The following is a 17,613-nucleotide window of genomic DNA, read 5'->3' on the forward strand; positions in this document are numbered from 1 at the left end:
TTCTGGCCTGGCGGAGTCACGTGCGCGTCATCGGTACCTGCTCGTGCCGCAGCGTTGGTGGGACTGTGAGCTGCCAGCTACTCTCCACAGCCTGGATAACGCGTCTGACTACAAATCAGAAGATTGTAGGTTTGACTCCTATCTGGCTCGGAGTTTTTTGCAAACAGCGCGTTATAAATGTAAACACCTTGCAAGATGCCCCACATGGCAGCGCTGCCTGGCCGCTTGCATGGCAAGTGCCTTCTCAGCGCAGCAGGCAGCACGTCAGTCTCCTAATGCGAAGATCCTGCGTTGAATCTTCGGAGAAGGCGTCAGTGCTGGCAAAGTCGTTTTTTGGGCTTCTCTCACCTTTGCTGGATGTGAAAAGCAAGAAATCTTGCTGACGACATGGCAGAAAAAGATTTGCTGTCCGTTTTTCCCGTCTGACAGGGGTTCAGTGACGCGAGAGCCCATTTCGTTCTGAATAATTGCTCTAAGCCAAAAGGAAAGTGGAGAATGCGGGCATCGATCCCGCTACCTCTCACATGCTAAGCGAGCGCTCTACCATTTGAGCTAATTCCCCGGTCGCTTTGTGCATGGTGCTTTAGTTTGCTCCTCAGTAGCCTCTTCGCACTCGCCGCCACGCTGCTCCGCGACCGGCAGAGAAATCCTGCTTGAGGATCGGCCCACTCCTTGACTTCATTAAATACTTTGCTCCAATCGGCGTTGCCGAGCAGCAGTAGGACGTGAAGCCACAGCAACGATGAAAGAAGCCGAGAAGATCCCGAGACTGCGGCAGGGAAGCGAGGTGAGCGGAAAGTGGCGGCCGTCCCGAGCGTGAGGGAGCAGCCGAGAGCGCTGTCTGACTGATAGACGACTTCTTTTGCCTGAAAGTGAGTGCTGAGTGTTTCAAAGTGTGGCTGCTCAATGGCACTCCCTGCTGGTGAGCAGACACAAATGCTCAAGCAAAACAGCTGTGTGCTGGTGGACGTAGAGAGCATTAAAGTTCGAGACAAGAAAAAGAGGTGTCTTGTGCCTTCGTGGCAACATGATGCACTATAAAGTGAAGAGAGGAGCTTTGAGCGAAATGCTGCTTACCACCCGCTTACTGCAAAAGCACGCGAGCTCCTTCGAGCCGGAATTGAACCAGCGACCGAAGGATGACTTTGCTTTGTATTCCACTACAGTCCTCCGCTCTACCAGCTGAGCTTTCAAAGGGAAGCGGCAAAGGTGCTTTTGTTTGCCGATAGTTTGCCGTGCGCATTTTGACGCTTCTGGCCTGGCGGAGTCACGTGCGCGTCATCGGTACCTGCTCGTGCCGCAGCGTTGGTGGGACTGTGAGCTGCCAGCTACTCTCCACAGCCTGGATAACGCGTCTGACTACAAATCAGAAGATTGTAGGTTTGACTCCTATCTGGCTCGGAGTTTTTTGCAAACAGCGCGTTATAAATGTAAACACCTTGCAAGATGCCCCACATGGCAGCGCTGCCTGGCCGCTTGCATGGCAAGTGCCTTCTCAGCGCAGCAGGCAGCACGTCAGTCTCCTAATGCGAAGATCCTGCGTTGAATCTTCGGAGAAGGCGTCAGTGCTGGCAAAGTCGTTTTTTGGGCTTCTCTCACCTTTGCTGGATGTGAAAAGCAAGAAATCTTGCTGACGACATGGCAGAAAAAGATTTGCTGTCCGTTTTTCCCGTCTGACAGGGGTTCAGTGACGCGAGAGCCCATTTCGTTCTGAATAATTGCTCTAAGCCAAAAGGAAAGTGGAGAATGCGGGCATCGATCCCGCTACCTCTCACATGCTAAGCGAGCGCTCTACCATTTGAGCTAATTCCCCGGTCGCTTTGTGCATGGTGCTTTAGTTTGCTCCTCAGTAGCCTCTTCGCACTCGCCGCCACGCTGCTCCGCGACCGGCAGAGAAATCCTGCTTGAGGATCGGCCCACTCCTTGACTTCATTAAATACTTTGCTCCAATCGGCGTTGCCGAGCAGCAGTAGGGCGTGAAGCCACAGCAACGATGAAAGAAGCCGAGAAGATCCCGAGACTGCGGCAGGGAAGCGAGGTGAGCGGAAAGTGGCGGCCGTCCCGAGCGTGAGGGAGCAGCCGAGAGCGCTGTCTGACTGATAGACGACTTCTTTTGCCTGAAAGTGAGTGCTGAGTGTTTCAAAGTGTTGCTGCTCAATGGCACTCCCTGCTGGTGAGCAGACACAAATGCTCAAGCAAAACAGCTGTGTGCTGGTGGACGCAGAGAGCATTAAAGTTCGAGACAAGAAAAAGAGGTGTCTTGTGCCTTCGTGGCAACATGATGCACTATAAAGTGAAGAGAGGAGCTTTGAGCGAAATGCTGCTTACCACCCGCTTACTGCAAAAGCACGCGAGCTCCTTCGAGCCGGAATTGAACCAGCGACCTAAGGATGACTTTGCTTTATATTCCACTACAGTCCTCCGCTCTACCAGCTGAGCTATCGAAGGGAAGCGGCAAAGGTGCTTTTGTTTGCCGATAGTTTGCCGTGCGCATTTTGACGCTTCTGGCCTGGCGGAGTCACGTGCGCGTCATCGGTACCTGCTCGTGCCGCAGCGTTGGTGGGACTGTGAGCTGCCAGCTACTCTCCACAGCCTGGATAACGCGTCTGACTACAAATCAGAAGATTGTAGGTTTGACTCCTATCTGGCTCGGAGTTTTTTGCAAACAGCGCGTTATAAATGTAAACACCTTGCAAGATGCCCCACATGGCAGCGCTGCCTGGCCGCTTGCATGGCAAGTGCCTTCTCAGCGCAGCAGGCAGCACGTCAGTCTCCTAATGCGAAGATCCTGAGTTGAATCTTCGGAGAAGGCGTCAGTGCTGGCAAAGTCGTTTTTTGGGCTTCTCTCACCTTTGCTGGATGTGAAAAGCAAGAAATCTTGCTGACGACATGGCAGAAAAAGATTTGCTGTCCGTTTTTCCCGTCTGACAGGGGTTCAGTGACGCGAGAGCCCATTTCGTTCTGAATAATTGCTCTAAGCCAAAAGGAAAGTGGAGAATGCGGGCATCGATCCCGCTACCTCTCACATGCTAAGCGAGCGCTCTACCATTTGAGCTAATTCCCCGGTCGCTTTGTGCATGGCGCTTTAGTTTGCTCCTCAGTAGCCTCTTCGCACTCGCCGCCACGCAGCTCTGCGACCGGCAGAGAAATCCTGCTTGAGGATCGGCCCACTCCTTGACTTCATTAAATACTTTGCTCCAATCGGCGTTGCCGAGCAGCAGTAGGGCGTGAAGCCACAGCAACGATGAAAGAAGCAGAGAAGATCCCGAGACTGCGGCAGGGAAGTGAGGTGAGCGGAAAGTGGCGGCCGTCCCGAGCGTGAGGGAGCAGCCGAGAGCGCTGTCTGACTGATAGACGACTTCTTTTGCCTGAAAGTGAGTGCTGAGTGTTTCAAAGTGTTGCTGCTCAATGGCACTCCCTGCTGGTGAGCAGACACAAATGCTCAAGCAAAACAGCTGTGTGCTGGTGGACGCAGAGAGCATTAAAGTTCGAGACAAGAAAAAGAGGTGTCTTGTGCCTTCGTGGCAACATGATGCACTATAAAGTGAAGAGAGGAGCTTTGAGCGAAATGCTGCTTACCACCCGCTTACTGCAAAAGCACGCGAGCTCCTTCGAGCCGGAATTGAACCAGCGATCTAAGGATGACTTTGCTTTGTATTCCACTACAGTCCTCCGCTCTACCAGCTGAGCTATCGAAGGGAAGCGACAAAAGTGCTTTTGTTTGCCGATAGTTTGCCGTGCGCATTTTGACGCTTCTGGCCTGGCGGAGTCACGTGCGCGTCATCGGTATCTGCTCGTGCCGCAGCGTTGGTGGGACTGTGAGCTGCCAGCTACTCTCCACAGCCTGGATAACGCGTCTGACTACAAATCAGAAGATTGTAGGTTTGACTCCTATCTGGCTCGGAGTTTTTTGCAAACAGCGCGTTATAAATGTAAACACCTTGCAAGATGCCCCACATGGCAGCGCTGCCTGGCCGCTTGCATGGCAAGTGCCTTCTCAGCGCAGCAGGCAGCACGTCAGTCTCCTAATGCGAAGATCCTGAGTTGAATCTTCGGAGAAGGCGTCAGTGCTGGCAAAGTCGTTTTTTGGGCTTCTCTCACCTTTGCTGGATGTGAAAAGCAAGAAATCTTGCTGACGACATGGCAGAAAAAGATTTGCTGTCCGTTTTTCCCGTCTGACAGGGGTTCAGTGACGCGAGAGCCCATTTCGTTCTGAATAATTGCTCTAAGCCAAAAGGAAAGTGGAGAATGCGGGCATCGATCCCGCTACCTCTCACATGCTAAGCGAGCGCTCTACCATTTGAGCTAATTCCCCGGTCGCTTTGTGCATGGTGCTTTAGTTTGCTCCTCAGTAGCCTCTTCGCACTCGCCGCCACGCTGCTCCGCGACCGGCAGAGAAATCCTGCTTGAGGATCGGCCCACTCCTTGACTTCATTAAATACTTTGCTCCAATCGGCGTTGCCGAGCAGCAGTAGGGCGTGAAGCCACAGCAACGATGAAAGAAGCCGAGAAGATCCCGAGACTGCGGCAGGGAAGCGAGGTGAGCGGAAAGTGGCGGCCGTCCCGAGCGTGAGGGAGCAGCCGAGAGCGCTGTCTGACTGATAGACGACTTCTTTTGCCTGAAAGTGAGTGCTGAGTGTTTCAAAGTGTTGCTGCTCAATGGCACTCCCTGCTGGTTAGCAGACACAAATGCTCAAGCAAAACAGCTGTGTGCTGGTGGACGCAGAGAGCATTAAAGTTCGAGACAAGAAAAAGAGGTGTCTTGTGCCTTCGTGGCAACATGATGCACTATAAAGTGAAGAGAGGAGCTTTGAGCGAAATGCTGCTTACCACCCGCTTACTGCAAAAGCACGCGAGCTCCTTCGAGCCAGAATTGAACCAGCGACCTAAGGATGACATTGCTTTGTATTCCACTACAGTCCTCCGCTTTACCAGCTGAGCTATCGAAGGGAAGCGGCAAAGGTGCTTTTGTTTGCCGATAGTTTGCCGTGCGCATTTTGACGCTTCTGGCCTGGCGGAGTCACGTGCGCGTCATCGGTACCTGCTCGTGCCGCAGCGTTGGTGGGACTGTGAGCTGCCAGCTACTCTCCACAGCCTGGATAACGCGTCTGACTACAAATCAGAAGATTGTAGGTTTGACTCCTATCTGGCTCGGAGTTTTTTGCAAACAGCGCGTTATAAATGTAAACACCTTGCAAGATGCCCCACATGGCAGCGCTGCCTGGCCGCTTGCATGGCAAGTGCCTTCTCAGCGCAGCAGGCAGCACGTCAGTCTCCTAATGCGAAGATCCTGAGTTGAATCTTCGGAGAAGGCGTCAGTGCTGGCAAAGTCGTTTTTTGGGCTTCTCTCACCTTTGCTGGATGTGAAAAGCAAGAAATCTTGCTGACGACATGGCAGAAAAAGATTTGCTGTCCGTTTTTCCCGTCTGACAGGGGTTCAGTGACGCGAGAGCCCATTTCGTTCTGAATAATTGCTCTAAGCCAAAAGGAAAGTGGAGAATGCGGGCATCGATCCCGCTACCTCTCACATGCTAAGCGAGCGCTCTACCATTTGAGCTAATTCCCCGGTCGCTTTGTGCATGGTGCTTTAGTTTGCTCCTCAGTAGCCTCTTCGCACTTGCCGCCACGCTGCTCCGCGACCGGCAGAGAAATCCTGCTTGAGGATCGGCCCACTCCTTGACTTCATTAAATACTTTGCTCCAATCGGCGTTGCCGAGCAGCAGTAGGGCGTGAAGCCACAGCAACGATGAAAGAAGCCGAGAAGATCCCGAGACTGCGGCAGGGAAGCGAGGTGAGCGGAAAGTGGCGGCCGTCCCGAGCGTGAGGGAGCAGCCGAGAGCGCTGTCTGACTGATAGGCGACTTCTTTTGCCTGAAAGTGAGTGCTGAGTGTTTCAAAGTGTTGCTGCTCAATGGCACTCCCTGCTGGTGAGCAGACACAAATGCTCAAGCAAAACAGCTGTGTGCTGGTGGACGCAGAGAGCATTAAAGTTCGAGACAAGAAAAAGAGGTGTCTTGTGCCTTCGTGGCAACATGATGCACTATAAAGTGAAGAGAGGAGCTTTGAGCGAAATGCTGCTTACCACCCGCTTACTGCAAAAGCACGCGAGCTCCTTCGAGCCGGAATTGAACCAGCGACCTAAGGATGACTTTGTTTTGTATTCCACTACAGTCTTCCACTCTACCAGCTGAGCTATCGAAGGGAAGCGGCAAAGGTGCCTTTGTTTGCCGATAGTTTGCCGTGCGCATTTTGACGCTTCTGGCCTGGCGGAGTCACGTGCGCGTCATCGGTACCTGCTCGTGCCGCAGCGTTGGTGGGACTGTGAGCTGCCAGCTACTCTCCACAGCCTGGATAACGCGTCTGACTACAAATCAGAAGATTGTAGGTTTGACTCCTATCTGGCTCGGAGTTTTTTGCAAACAGCGCGTTATAAATGTAAACACCTTGCAAGATGCCCCACATGGCAGCGCTGCCTGGCCGCTTGCATGGCAAGTGCCTTCTCAGCGCAGCAGGCAGCACGTCAGTCTCCTAATGCGAAGATCCTGAGTTGAATCTTCGGAGAAGGCGTCAGTGCTGGCAAAGTCGTTTTTTGGGCTTCTCTCACCTTTGCTGGATGTGAAAAGCAAGAAATCTTGCTGACGACATGGCAGAAAAAGTTTTGCTGTCCGTTTTTCCCGTCTGACAGGGGTTCAGTGACGCGAGAGCCCATTTCGTTCTGAATAATTGCTCTAAGCCAAAAGGAAAGTGGAGAATGCGGGCATCGATCCCGCTACCTCTCACATGCTAAGCGAGCGCTCTACCATTTGAGCTAATTCCCCGGTCGCTTTGTGCATGGTGCTTTAGTTTGCTCCTCAGTAGCCTCTTCGCACTCGCCGCCACGCAGCTCCGCGACCGGCAGAGAAATCCTGCTTGAGGATTGGCCCACTCCTTGACTTCATTAAATACTTTGCTCCAATCGGCGTTGCCGAGCAGCAGTAGGACGTGAAGCCACAGCAACGATGAAAGAAGCCGAGAAGACCCCGAGACTGCGGCAGGGAAGCGAGGTGAGCGGAAAGTGGCGCCCGTCCCGAGCGTGAGGGAGCAGCCGAGAGCGCTGTCTGACTGATAGACGACTTCTTTTGCCTGAAAGTGAGTGCTGAGTGTTTCAAAGTGTTGCTGCTCAATGGCACTCCCTGCTGGTGAGCAGACACAAATGCTCAAGCAAAACAGCTGTGTGCTGGTGGACGCAGAGAGCATTAAAGTTCGAGACAAGAAAAAGAGGTGTCTTGTGCCTTCGTGGCAACATGATGCACTATAAAGTGAAGAGAGGAGCTTTGAGCGAAATGCTGCTTACCACCCGCTTACTGCAAAAGCACGCGAGCTCCTTCGAGCCGGAATTGAACCAGCGACCTAAGGATGATTTTGCTTTGTATTCCACTACAGTCCTCCGCTCTACCAGCTGAGCTATCGAAGGGAAGCGGCAAAGGTGCTTTTGTTTGCCGATAGTTTGCCGTGCGCATTTTGACGCTTCTGGCCTGGCGGAGTCACGTGCGCGTCATCGGTACCTGCTCGTGCCGCAGCGTTGGTGGGACTGTGAGCTGCCAGCTACTCTCCACAGCCTGGATAACGCGTCTGACTACAAATCAGAAGATTGTAGGTTTGACTCCTATCTGGCTCGGAGTTTTTTGCAAACAGCGCGTTATAAATGTAAACACCTTGCAAGATGCCCCACATGGCAGCGCTGCCTGGCCGCTTGCATGGCAAGTGCCTTCTCAGCGCAGCAGGCAGCACGTCAGTCTCCTAATGCGAAGATCCTGAGTTGAATCTTCGGAGAAGGCGTCAGTGCTGGCAAAGTCGTTTTTTGGGCTTCTCTCACCTTTGCTGGATGTGAAAAGCAAGAAATCTTGCTGACGACATGGCAGAAAAAGATTTGCTGTCCGTTTTTCCCGTCTGACAGGGGTTCAGTGACGCGAGAGCCCATTTCGTTCTGAATAATTGCTCTAAGCCAAAAGGAAAGTGGAGAATGCGGGCATCGATCCCGCTACCTCTCACATGCTAAGCGAGCGCTCTACCATTTGAGCTAATTCCCCGGTCGCTTTGTGCATAGTGCTTTAGTTTGCTCCTCAGTAGCCTCTTCGCACTCGCCGCCACGCTGCTCCGCGACCGGCAGAGAAATCCTGCTTGAGGATCGGCCCACTCCTTGACTTCATTAAATACTTTGCTCCAATCGGCGTTGCCGAGCAGCAGTAGGACGTGAAGCCACAGCAACGATGAAAGAAGCCGAGAAGATCCCGAGACTGCGGCAGGGAAGCGAGGTGAGCGGAAAGTGGCGGCCGTCCCGAGTGTGAGGGAGCAGCCGAGAGCGCTGTCTGACTGATAGACGACTTCTTTTGCCTGAAAGTGAGTGCTGAGTGTTTCAAAGTGTGGCTGCTCAATGGCACTCCCTGCTGGTGAGCAGACACAAATGCTCAAGCAAAACAGCTGTGTGCTGGTGGACGTAGAGAGCATTAAAGTTCGAGACAAGAAAAAGAGGTGTCTTGTGCCTTCGTGGCAACATGATGCACTATAAAGTGAAGAGAGGAGCTTTGAGCGAAATGCTGCTTACCACCCGCTTACTGCAAAAGCACGCGAGCTCCTTCGAGCCGGAATTGAACCAGCGACCGAAGGATGACTTTGCTTTGTATTCCACTACAGTCCTCCGCTCTACCAGCTGAGCTTTCAAAGGGAAGCAGCAAAGGTGCTTTTGTTTGCCGATAGTTTGCCGTGCGCATTTTGACGCTTCTGGCCTGGCGGAGTCACGTGCGCGTCATCGGTACCTGCTCGTGCCGCAGCGTTGGTGGGACTGTGAGCTGCCAGCTACTCTCCACAGCCTGGATAACGCGTCTGACTACAAATCAGAAGATTGTAGGTTTGACTCCTATCTGGCTCGGAGTTTTTTGCAAACAGCGCGTTATAAATGTAAACACCTTGCAAGATGCCCCACATGGCAGCGCTGCCTGGCCGCTTGCATGGCAAGTGCCTTCTCAGCGCAGCAGGCAGCACGTCAGTCTCCTAATGCGAAGATCCTGCGTTGAATCTTCGGAGAAGGCGTCAGTGCTGGCAAAGTCGTTTTTTGGGCTTCTCTCACCTTTGCTGGATGTGAAAAGCAAGAAATCTTGCTGACGACATGGCAGAAAAAGATTTGCTGTCCGTTTTTCCCGTCTGACAGGGGTTCAGTGACGCGAGAGCCCATTTCGTTCTGAATAATTGCTCTAAGCCAAAAGGAAAGTGGAGAATGCGGGCATCGATCCCGCTACCTCTCACATGCTAAGCGAGCGCTCTACCATTTGAGCTAATTCCCCGGTCGCTTTGTGCATGGTGCTTTAGTTTGCTCCTCAGTAGCCTCTTCGCACTCGCCGCCACGCTGCTCCGCGACCGGCAGAGAAATCCTGCTTGAGGATCGGCCCACTCCTTGACTTCATTAAATACTTTGCTCCAATCGGCGTTGCCGAGCAGCAGTAGGACGTGAAGCCACAGCAACGATGAAAGAAGCCGAGAAGATCCCGAGACTGCGGCAGGGAAGCGAGGTGAGCGGAAAGTGGCGGCCGTCCCGAGCGTGAGGGAGCAGCCGAGAGCGCTGTCTGACTGATAGACGACTTCTTTTGCCTGAAAGTGAGTGCTGAGTGTTTCAAAGTGTGGCTGCTCAATGGCACTCCCTGCTGGTGAGCAGACACAAATGCTCAAGCAAAACAGCTGTGTGCTGGTGGACGTAGAGAGCATTAAAGTTCGAGACAAGAAAAAGAGGTGTCTTGTGCCTTCGTGGCAACATGATGCACTATAAAGTGAAGAGAGGAGCTTTGAGCGAAATGCTGCTTACCACCCGCTTACTGCAAAAGCACGCGAGCTCCTTCGAGCCGGAATTGAACCAGCGACCTAAGGATGACTTTGCTTTATATTCCACTACAGTCCTCCGCTCTACCAGCTGAGCTATCGAAGGGAAGCGGCAAAGGTGCTTTTGTTTGCCGATAGTTTGCCGTGCGCATTTTGACGCTTCTGGCCTGGCGGAGTCACGTGCGCGTCATCGGTACCTGCTCGTGCCGCAGCGTTGGTGGGACTGTGAGCTGCCAGCTACTCTCCACAGCCTGGATAACGCGTCTGACTACAAATCAGAAGATTGTAGGTTTGACTCCTATCTGGCTCGGAGTTTTTTGCAAACAGCGCGTTATAAATGTAAACACCTTGCAAGATGCCCCACATGGCAGCGCTGCCTGGCCGCTTGCATGGCAAGTGCCTTCTCAGCGCAGCAGGCAGCACGTCAGTCTCCTAATGCGAAGATCCTGAGTTGAATCTTCGGAGAAGGCGTCAGTGCTGGCAAAGTCGTTTTTTGGGCTTCTCTCACCTTTGCTGGATGTGAAAAGCAAGAAATCTTGCTGACGACATGGCAGAAAAAGATTTGCTGTCCGTTTTTCCCGTCTGACAGGGGTTCAGTGACGCGAGAGCCCATTTCGTTCTGAATAATTGCTCTAAGCCAAAAGGAAAGTGGAGAATGCGGGCATCGATCCCACTACCTCTCACATGCTAAGCGAGCGCTCTACCATTTGAGCTAATTCCCCGGTCGCTTTGTGCATGGCGCTTTAGTTTGCTCCTCAGTAGCCTCTTCGCACTCGCCGCCACGCAGCTCTGCGACCGGCAGAGAAATCCTGCTTGAGGATCGGCCCACTCCTTGACTTCATTAAATACTTTGCTCCAATCGGCGTTGCCGAGCAGCAGTAGGGCGTGAAGCCACAGCAACGATGAAAGAAGCAGAGAAGATCCCGAGACTGCGGCAGGGAAGTGAGGTGAGCGGAAAGTGGCGGCCGTCCCGAGCGTGAGGGAGCAGCCGAGAGCGCTGTCTGACTGATAGACGACTTCTTTTGCCTGAAAGTGAGTGCTGAGTGTTTCAAAGTGTTGCTGCTCAATGGCACTCCCTGCTGGTGAGCAGACACAAATGCTCAAGCAAAACAGCTGTGTGCTGGTGGACGCAGAGAGCATTAAAGTTCGAGACAAGAAAAAGAGGTGTCTTGTGCCTTCGTGGCAACATGATGCACTATAAAGTGAAGAGAGGAGCTTTGAGCGAAATGCTGCTTACCACCCGCTTACTGCAAAAGCACGCGAGCTCCTTCGAGCCGGAATTGAACCAGCGATCTAAGGATGACTTTGCTTTGTATTCCACTACAGTCCTCCGCTCTACCAGCTGAGCTATCGAAGGGAAGCGACAAAAGTGCTTTTGTTTGCCGATAGTTTGCCGTGCGCATTTTGACGCTTCTGGCCTGGCGGAGTCACGTGCGCGTCATCGGTATCTGCTCGTGCCGCAGCGTTGGTGGGACTGTGAGCTGCCAGCTACTCTCCACAGCCTGGATAACGCGTCTGACTACAAATCAGAAGATTGTAGGTTTGACTCCTATCTGGCTCGGAGTTTTTTGCAAACAGCGCGTTATAAATGTAAACACCTTGCAAGATGCCCCACATGGCAGCGCTGCCTGGCCGCTTGCATGGCAAGTGCCTTCTCAGCGCAGCAGGCAGCACGTCAGTCTCCTAATGCGAAGATCCTGAGTTGAATCTTCGGAGAAGGCGTCAGTGCTGGCAAAGTCGTTTTTTGGGCTTCTCTCACCTTTGCTGGATGTGAAAAGCAAGAAATCTTGCTGACGACATGGCAGAAAAAGATTTGCTGTCCGTTTTTCCCGTCTGACAGGGGTTCAGTGACGCGAGAGCCCATTTCGTTCTGAATAATTGCTCTAAGCCAAAAGGAAAGTGGAGAATGCGGGCATCGATCCCGCTACCTCTCACATGCTAAGCGAGCGCTCTACCATTTGAGCTAATTCCCCGGTCGCTTTGTGCATGGTGCTTTAGTTTGCTCCTCAGTAGCCTCTTCGCACTCGCCGCCACGCTGCTCCGCGACCGGCAGAGAAATCCTGCTTGAGGATCGGCCCACTCCTTGACTTCATTAAATACTTTGCTCCAATCGGCGTTGCCGAGCAGCAGTAGGGCGTGAAGCCACAGCAACGATGAAAGAAGCCGAGAAGATCCCGAGACTGCGGCAGGGAAGTGAGGTGAGCGGAAAGTGGCGGCCGTCCCGAGCGTGAGGGAGCAGCCGAGAGCGCTGTCTGACTGATAGACGACTTCTTTTGCCTGAAAGTGAGTGCTGAGTGTTTCAAAGTGTTGCTGCTCAATGGCACTCCCTGCTGGTTAGCAGACACAAATGCTCAAGCAAAACAGCTGTGTGCTGGTGGACGCAGAGAGCATTAAAGTTCGAGACAAGAAAAAGAGGTGTCTTGTGCCTTCGTGGCAACATGATGCACTATAAAGTGAAGAGAGGAGCTTTGAGCGAAATGCTGCTTACCACCCGCTTACTGCAAAAGCACGCGAGCTCCTTCGAGCCAGAATTGAACCAGCGACCTAAGGATGACTTTGCTTTGGTATATCCACTACAGTCCTCCGCTCTACCAGCTGAGCTATCGAAGGTAAGCGGCAAAGGTGCTTTTGTTTGCCGATAGTTTGCCGTGCGCATTTTGACGCTTCTGGCCTGGCGGAGTCACGTGCGCGTCATCGGTACCTGCTCGTGCCGCAGCGTTGGTGGGACTGTGAGCTGCCAGCTACTCTCCACAGCCTGGATAACGCGTCTGACTACAAATCAGAAGATTGTAGGTTTGACTCCTATCTGGCTCGGAGTTTTTTGCAAACAGCGCGTTATAAATGTAAACACTTTGCAAGATGCCCTACATGGCAGCGCTGCCTGGCCGCTTGCATGGCAAGTGCCTTCTCAGCGCAGCAGGCAGCACGTCAGTCTCCTAATGCGAAGATCCTGAGTTGAATCTTCGGAGAAGGCGTCAGTGCTGGCAAAGTCGTTTTTTGGGCTTCTCTCACCTTTGCTGGATATGAAAAGCAAGAAATCTTGCTGACGACATGGCAGAAAAAGATTTGCTGTCCGTTTTTCCCGTCTGACAGGGGTTCAGTGACGCGAGAGCCCATTTCGTTCTGAATAATTGCTCTAAGCCAAAAGGAAAGTGGAGAATGCGGGCATCGATCCCGCTACCTCTCACATGCTAAGCGAGCGCTCTACCATTTGAGCTAATTCCCCGGCCGTTTTGTGCATGGTGCTTTAGTTTGCTCCTCAGTAGCCTCTTCGCACTCGCCGCCACGCTGCTCCGCGACCGGCAGAGAAATCCTGCTTGAGGGTCGGCCCACTCCTTGACTTCATTAAATACTTTGCTCCAATCGGCGTTGCCGAGCAGCAGTAGGACGTGAAGCCACAGCAACGATGAAAGAAGCCGAGAAGACCCCGAGACTGCGGCAGGGAAGCGAGGTGAGCGGAAAGTGGCGGCCGTCCCGAGCGTGAGGGAGCAGCCGAGAGCGCTGTCTGACTGATAGACGACTTCTTTTGCCTGAAAGTGAGTGCTGAGTGTTTCAAAGTGTGGCTGCTCAATGGCACTCCCTGCTGGTGAGCAGACACAAATGCTCAAGCAAAACAGCTGTGTGCTGGTGGACGCAGAGAGCATTAAAGTTCGAGACAAGAAAAAGAGGTGTCTTGTGCCTTCGTGGCAACATGATGCACTATAAAGTGAAGAGAGGAGCTTTGAGCGAAATGCTGCTTACCACCCGCTTACTGCAAAAGCACGCGAGCTCCTTCGAGCCGGAATTGAACCAGCGACCTAAGGATGACATTGCTTTGTATTCCACTACAGTCCTCCGCTTTACCAGCTGAGCTATCGAAGGGAAGCGGCAAAGGTGCTTTTGTTTGCCGATAGTTTGCCGTGCGCATTTTGACGCTTCTGGCCTGGCGGAGTCACGTGCGCGTCATCGGTACCTGCTCGTGCCGCAGCGTTGGTGGGACTGTGAGCTGCCAGCTACTCTCCACAGCCTGGATAACGCGTCTGACGACAAATCAGAAGATTGTAGGTTTGACTCCTATCTGGCTCGGAGTTTTTTGCAAACAGCGCGTTATAAATGTAAACACCTTGCAAGATGCCCCACATGGCAGCGCTGCCTGGCCGCTTGCATGGCAAGTGCCTTCTCAGCGCAGCAGGCAGCACGTCAGTCTCCTAATGCGAAGATCCTGAGTTGAATCTTCGGAGAAGGCGTCAGTGCTGGCAAAGTCGTTTTTTGGGCTTCTCTCACCTTTGCTGGATGTGAAAAGCAAGAAATCTTGCTGACGACATGGCAGAAAAAGATTTGCTGTCCGTTTTTCCCGTCTGACAGGGGTTCAGTGACGCGAGAGCCGATTTCGTTCTGAATAATTGCTCTAAGCCAAAAGGAAAGTGGAGAATGCGGGCATCGATCCCGCTACCTCTCACATGCTAAGCGAGCGCTCTACCATTTGAGCTAATTCCCCGGTCGCTTTGTGCATGGTGCTTTAGTTTGGTCCTCAGTAGCCTCTTCGCACTCGCCGCCACGCAGCTCCGCGACCGGCAGAGAAATCCTGCTTGAGGATTGGCCCACTCCTTGACTTCATTAAATACTTTGCTCCAATCGGCGTTGCCGAGCAGCAGTAGGACGTGAAGCCACAGCAACGATGAAAGAAGCCGAGAAGACCCCGAGACTGCGGCAGGGAAGCGAGGTGAGCGGAAAGTGGCGACCGTCCCGAGCGTGAGGGAGCAGCCGAGAGCGCTGTCTGACTGATAGGCGACTTCTTTTGCCTGAAAGTGAGTGCTGAGTGTTTCAAAGTGTTGCTGCTCAATGGCACTCCCTGCTGGTGAGCAGACACAAATGCTCAAGCAAAACAGCTGTGTGCTGGTGGACGCAGAGAGCATTAAAGTTCGAGACAAGAAAAAGAGGTGTCTTGTGCCTTCGTGGCAACATGATGCACTATAAAGTGAAGAGAGGAGCTTTGAGCGAAATGCTGCTTACCACCCGCTTACTGCAAAAGCACGCGAGCTCCTTCGAGCCGGAATTGAACCAGCGACCTAAGGATGACTTTGCTTTGTATTCCACTACAGTCCTCCGCTCTACCAGCTGAGCTATCGAAGGGAAGCGGCAAAGGTGCTTTTGTTTGCCGATAGTTTGCCGTGCGCATTTTGACGCTTCTGGCCTGGCGGAGTCACGTGCGCGTCATCGGTACCTGCTCGTGCCGCAGCGTTGGTGGGACTGTGAGCTGCCAGCTACTCTCCACAGCCTGGATAACGCGTCTGACTACAAATCAGAAGATTGTAGGTTTGACTCCTATCTGGCTCGGAGTTTTTTGCAAACAGCGCGTTATAAATGTAAACACCTTGCAAGATGCCCCACATGGCAGCGCTGCCTGGCCGCTTGCATGGCAAGTGCCTTCTCAGCGCAGCAGGCAGCACGTCAGTCTCCTAATGCGAAGATCCTGAGTTGAATCTTCGGAGAAGGCGTCAGTGCTGGCAAAGTCGTTTTTTGGGCTTCTCTCACCTTTGCTGGATGTGAAAAGCAAGAAATCTTGCTGACGACATGGCAGAAAAAGATTTGCTGTCCGTTTTTCCCGTCTGACAGGGGTTCAGTGACGCGAGAGCCCATTTCGTTCTGAATAATTGCTCTAAGCCAAAAGGAAAGTGGAGAATGCGGGCATCGATCCCGCTACCTCTCACATGCTAAGCGAGCGCTCTACCATTTGAGCTAATTCCCCGGTCGCTTTGTGCATGGTGCTTTAGTTTGCTCCTCAGTAGCCTCTTCGCACTCGCCGCCACGCTGCTCCGCGACCGGCAGAGAAATCCTGCTTGAGGATCGGCCCACTCCTTGACTTCATTAAATACTTTGCTCCAATCGGCGTTGCCGAGCAGCAGTAGGGCGTGAAGCCACAGCAACGATGAAAGAAGCCGAGAAGATCCCGAGACTGCGGCAGGGAAGCGAGGTGAGCGGAAAGTGGCGGCCGTCCCGAGCGTGAGGGAGCAGCCGAGAGCGCTGTCTGACTGATAGACGACTTCTTTTGCCTGAAAGTGAGTGCTGAGTGTTTCAAAGTGTTGCTGCTCAATGGCACTCCCTGCTGGTGAGCAGACACAAATGCTCAAGCAAAACAGCTGTGTGCTGGTGGACGCAGAGAGCATTAAAGTTCGAGACAAGAAAAAGAGGTGTCTTGTGCCTTCGTGGCAACATGATGCACTATAAAGTGAAGAGAGGAGCTTTGAGCGAAATGCTGCTTACCACCCGCTTACTGCAAAAGCACGCGAGCTCCTTCGAGCCGGAATTGAACCAGCGACCTAAGGATGACTTTGCTTTATATTCCACTACAGTCCTCCACTCTACCAGCTGAGCTATCGAAGGGAAGCGGCAAAGGTGCTTTTGTTTGCCGATAGTTTGCCGTGCGCATTTTGACGCTTCTGGCCTGGCGGAGTCACGTGCGCGTCATCGGTACCTGCTCGTGCCGCAGCGTTGGTGGGACTGTGAGCTGCCAGCTACTCTCCACAGCCTGGATAACGCGTCTGACTACAAATCAGAAGATTGTAGGTTTGACTCCTATCAGGCTCGGAGTTTTTTGCAAACAGCGCGTTATAAATGTAAACACCTTGCAAGATGCCCCACATGGCAGCGCTGCCTGGCCGCTTGCATGGCAAGTGCCTTCTCAGCGCAGCAGGCAGCACGTCAGTCTCCTAATGCGAAGATCCTGAGTTGAATCTTCGGAGAAGGCGTCAGTGCTGGCAAAGTCGTTTTTTGGGCTTCTCTCACCTTTGCTGGATGTGAAAAGCAAGAAATCTTGCTGACGACATGGCAGAAAAAGATTTGCTGTCCGTTTTTCCCGTCTGACAGGGGTTCAGTGACGCGAGAGCCCATTTCGTTCTGAATAATTGCTCTAAGCCAAAAGGAAAGTGGAGAATGCGGGCATCGATCCCGCTACCTCTCACATGCTAAGCGAGCGCTCTACCATTTGAGCTAATTCCCCGGTCGCTTTGTGCATGGCGCTTTAGTTTGCTCCTCAGTAGCCTCTTCGCACTCGCCGCCACGCAGCTCTGCGACCGGCAGAGAAATCCTGCTTGAGGATCGGCCCACTCCTTGACTTCATTAAATACTTTGCTCCAATCGGCGTTGCCGAGCAGCAGTAGGGCGTGAAGCCACAGCAACGATGAAAGAAGCAGAGAAGATCCCGAGACTGCGGCAGGGAAGTGAGGTGAGCGGAAAGTGGCGGCCGTCCCGAGCGTGAGGGAGCAGCCGAGAGCGCTGTCTGACTGATAGACGACTTCTTTTGCCTGAAAGTGAGTGCTGAGTGTTTCAAAGTGTTGCTGCTCAATGGCACTCCCTGCTGGTGAGCAGACACAAATGCTCAAGCAAAACAGCTGTGTGCTGGTGGACGCAGAGAGCATTAAAGTTCGAGACAAGAAAAAGAGGTGTCTTGTGCCTTCGTGGCAACATGATGCACTATAAAGTGAAGAGAGGAGCTTTGAGCGAAATGCTGCTTACCACCCGCTTACTGCAAAAGCACACGAGCTCCTTCGAGCCGGAATTGAACCAGCGATCTAAGGATGACTTTGCTTTGTATTCCACTACAGTCCTCCGCTCTACCAGCTGAGCTATCGAAGGGAAGCGACAAAAGTGCTTTTGTTTGCCGATAGTTTGCCGTGCGCATTTTGACGCTTCTGGCCTGGCGGAGTCACGTGCGCGTCATCGGTATCTGCTCGTGCCGCAGCGTTGGTGGGACTGTGAGCTGCCAGCTACTCTCCACAGCCTGGAT

The 17,613-nt window shown here is 52.9% G+C and overlaps 4 non-coding genes across 4 annotated transcripts; all 4 read right to left on the minus strand.

Annotated features, from left to right (window-relative positions):
• Positions 1-2,356: 2,356 nt before the first annotated feature.
• trnay-gua (transfer RNA tyrosine (anticodon GUA)) lies at positions 2,357-2,448 on the minus strand. The gene is given in 2 exon segments: positions 2,357-2,392; positions 2,412-2,448. It is a non-coding gene; the product is annotated as a tRNA-Tyr (tRNA).
• A 4,912-nt stretch (positions 2,449-7,360) lies between these two features.
• Positions 7,361-7,452, minus strand: trnay-gua (transfer RNA tyrosine (anticodon GUA)). The gene is given in 2 exon segments: positions 7,361-7,396; positions 7,416-7,452. It is a non-coding gene; the product is annotated as a tRNA-Tyr (tRNA).
• A 2,410-nt stretch (positions 7,453-9,862) lies between these two features.
• On the minus strand, positions 9,863-9,954 carry trnay-gua (transfer RNA tyrosine (anticodon GUA)). Its single transcript is given in 2 exon segments — positions 9,863-9,898; positions 9,918-9,954. It is a non-coding gene; the product is annotated as a tRNA-Tyr (tRNA).
• A 4,914-nt stretch (positions 9,955-14,868) lies between these two features.
• Positions 14,869-14,960, minus strand: trnay-gua (transfer RNA tyrosine (anticodon GUA)). The gene is given in 2 exon segments: positions 14,869-14,904; positions 14,924-14,960. It is a non-coding gene; the product is annotated as a tRNA-Tyr (tRNA).
• Between the last annotated feature and the right edge of the window lie 2,653 nt (positions 14,961-17,613).

This window comes from Somniosus microcephalus, unplaced genomic scaffold (assembly GCF_052327205.1).
Source record: "Somniosus microcephalus isolate GS21.2 unplaced genomic scaffold, FLI_Smic_1.0 scaffold63, whole genome shotgun sequence".
NCBI lineage: Eukaryota > Metazoa > Chordata > Chondrichthyes > Squaliformes > Somniosidae > Somniosus > Somniosus microcephalus.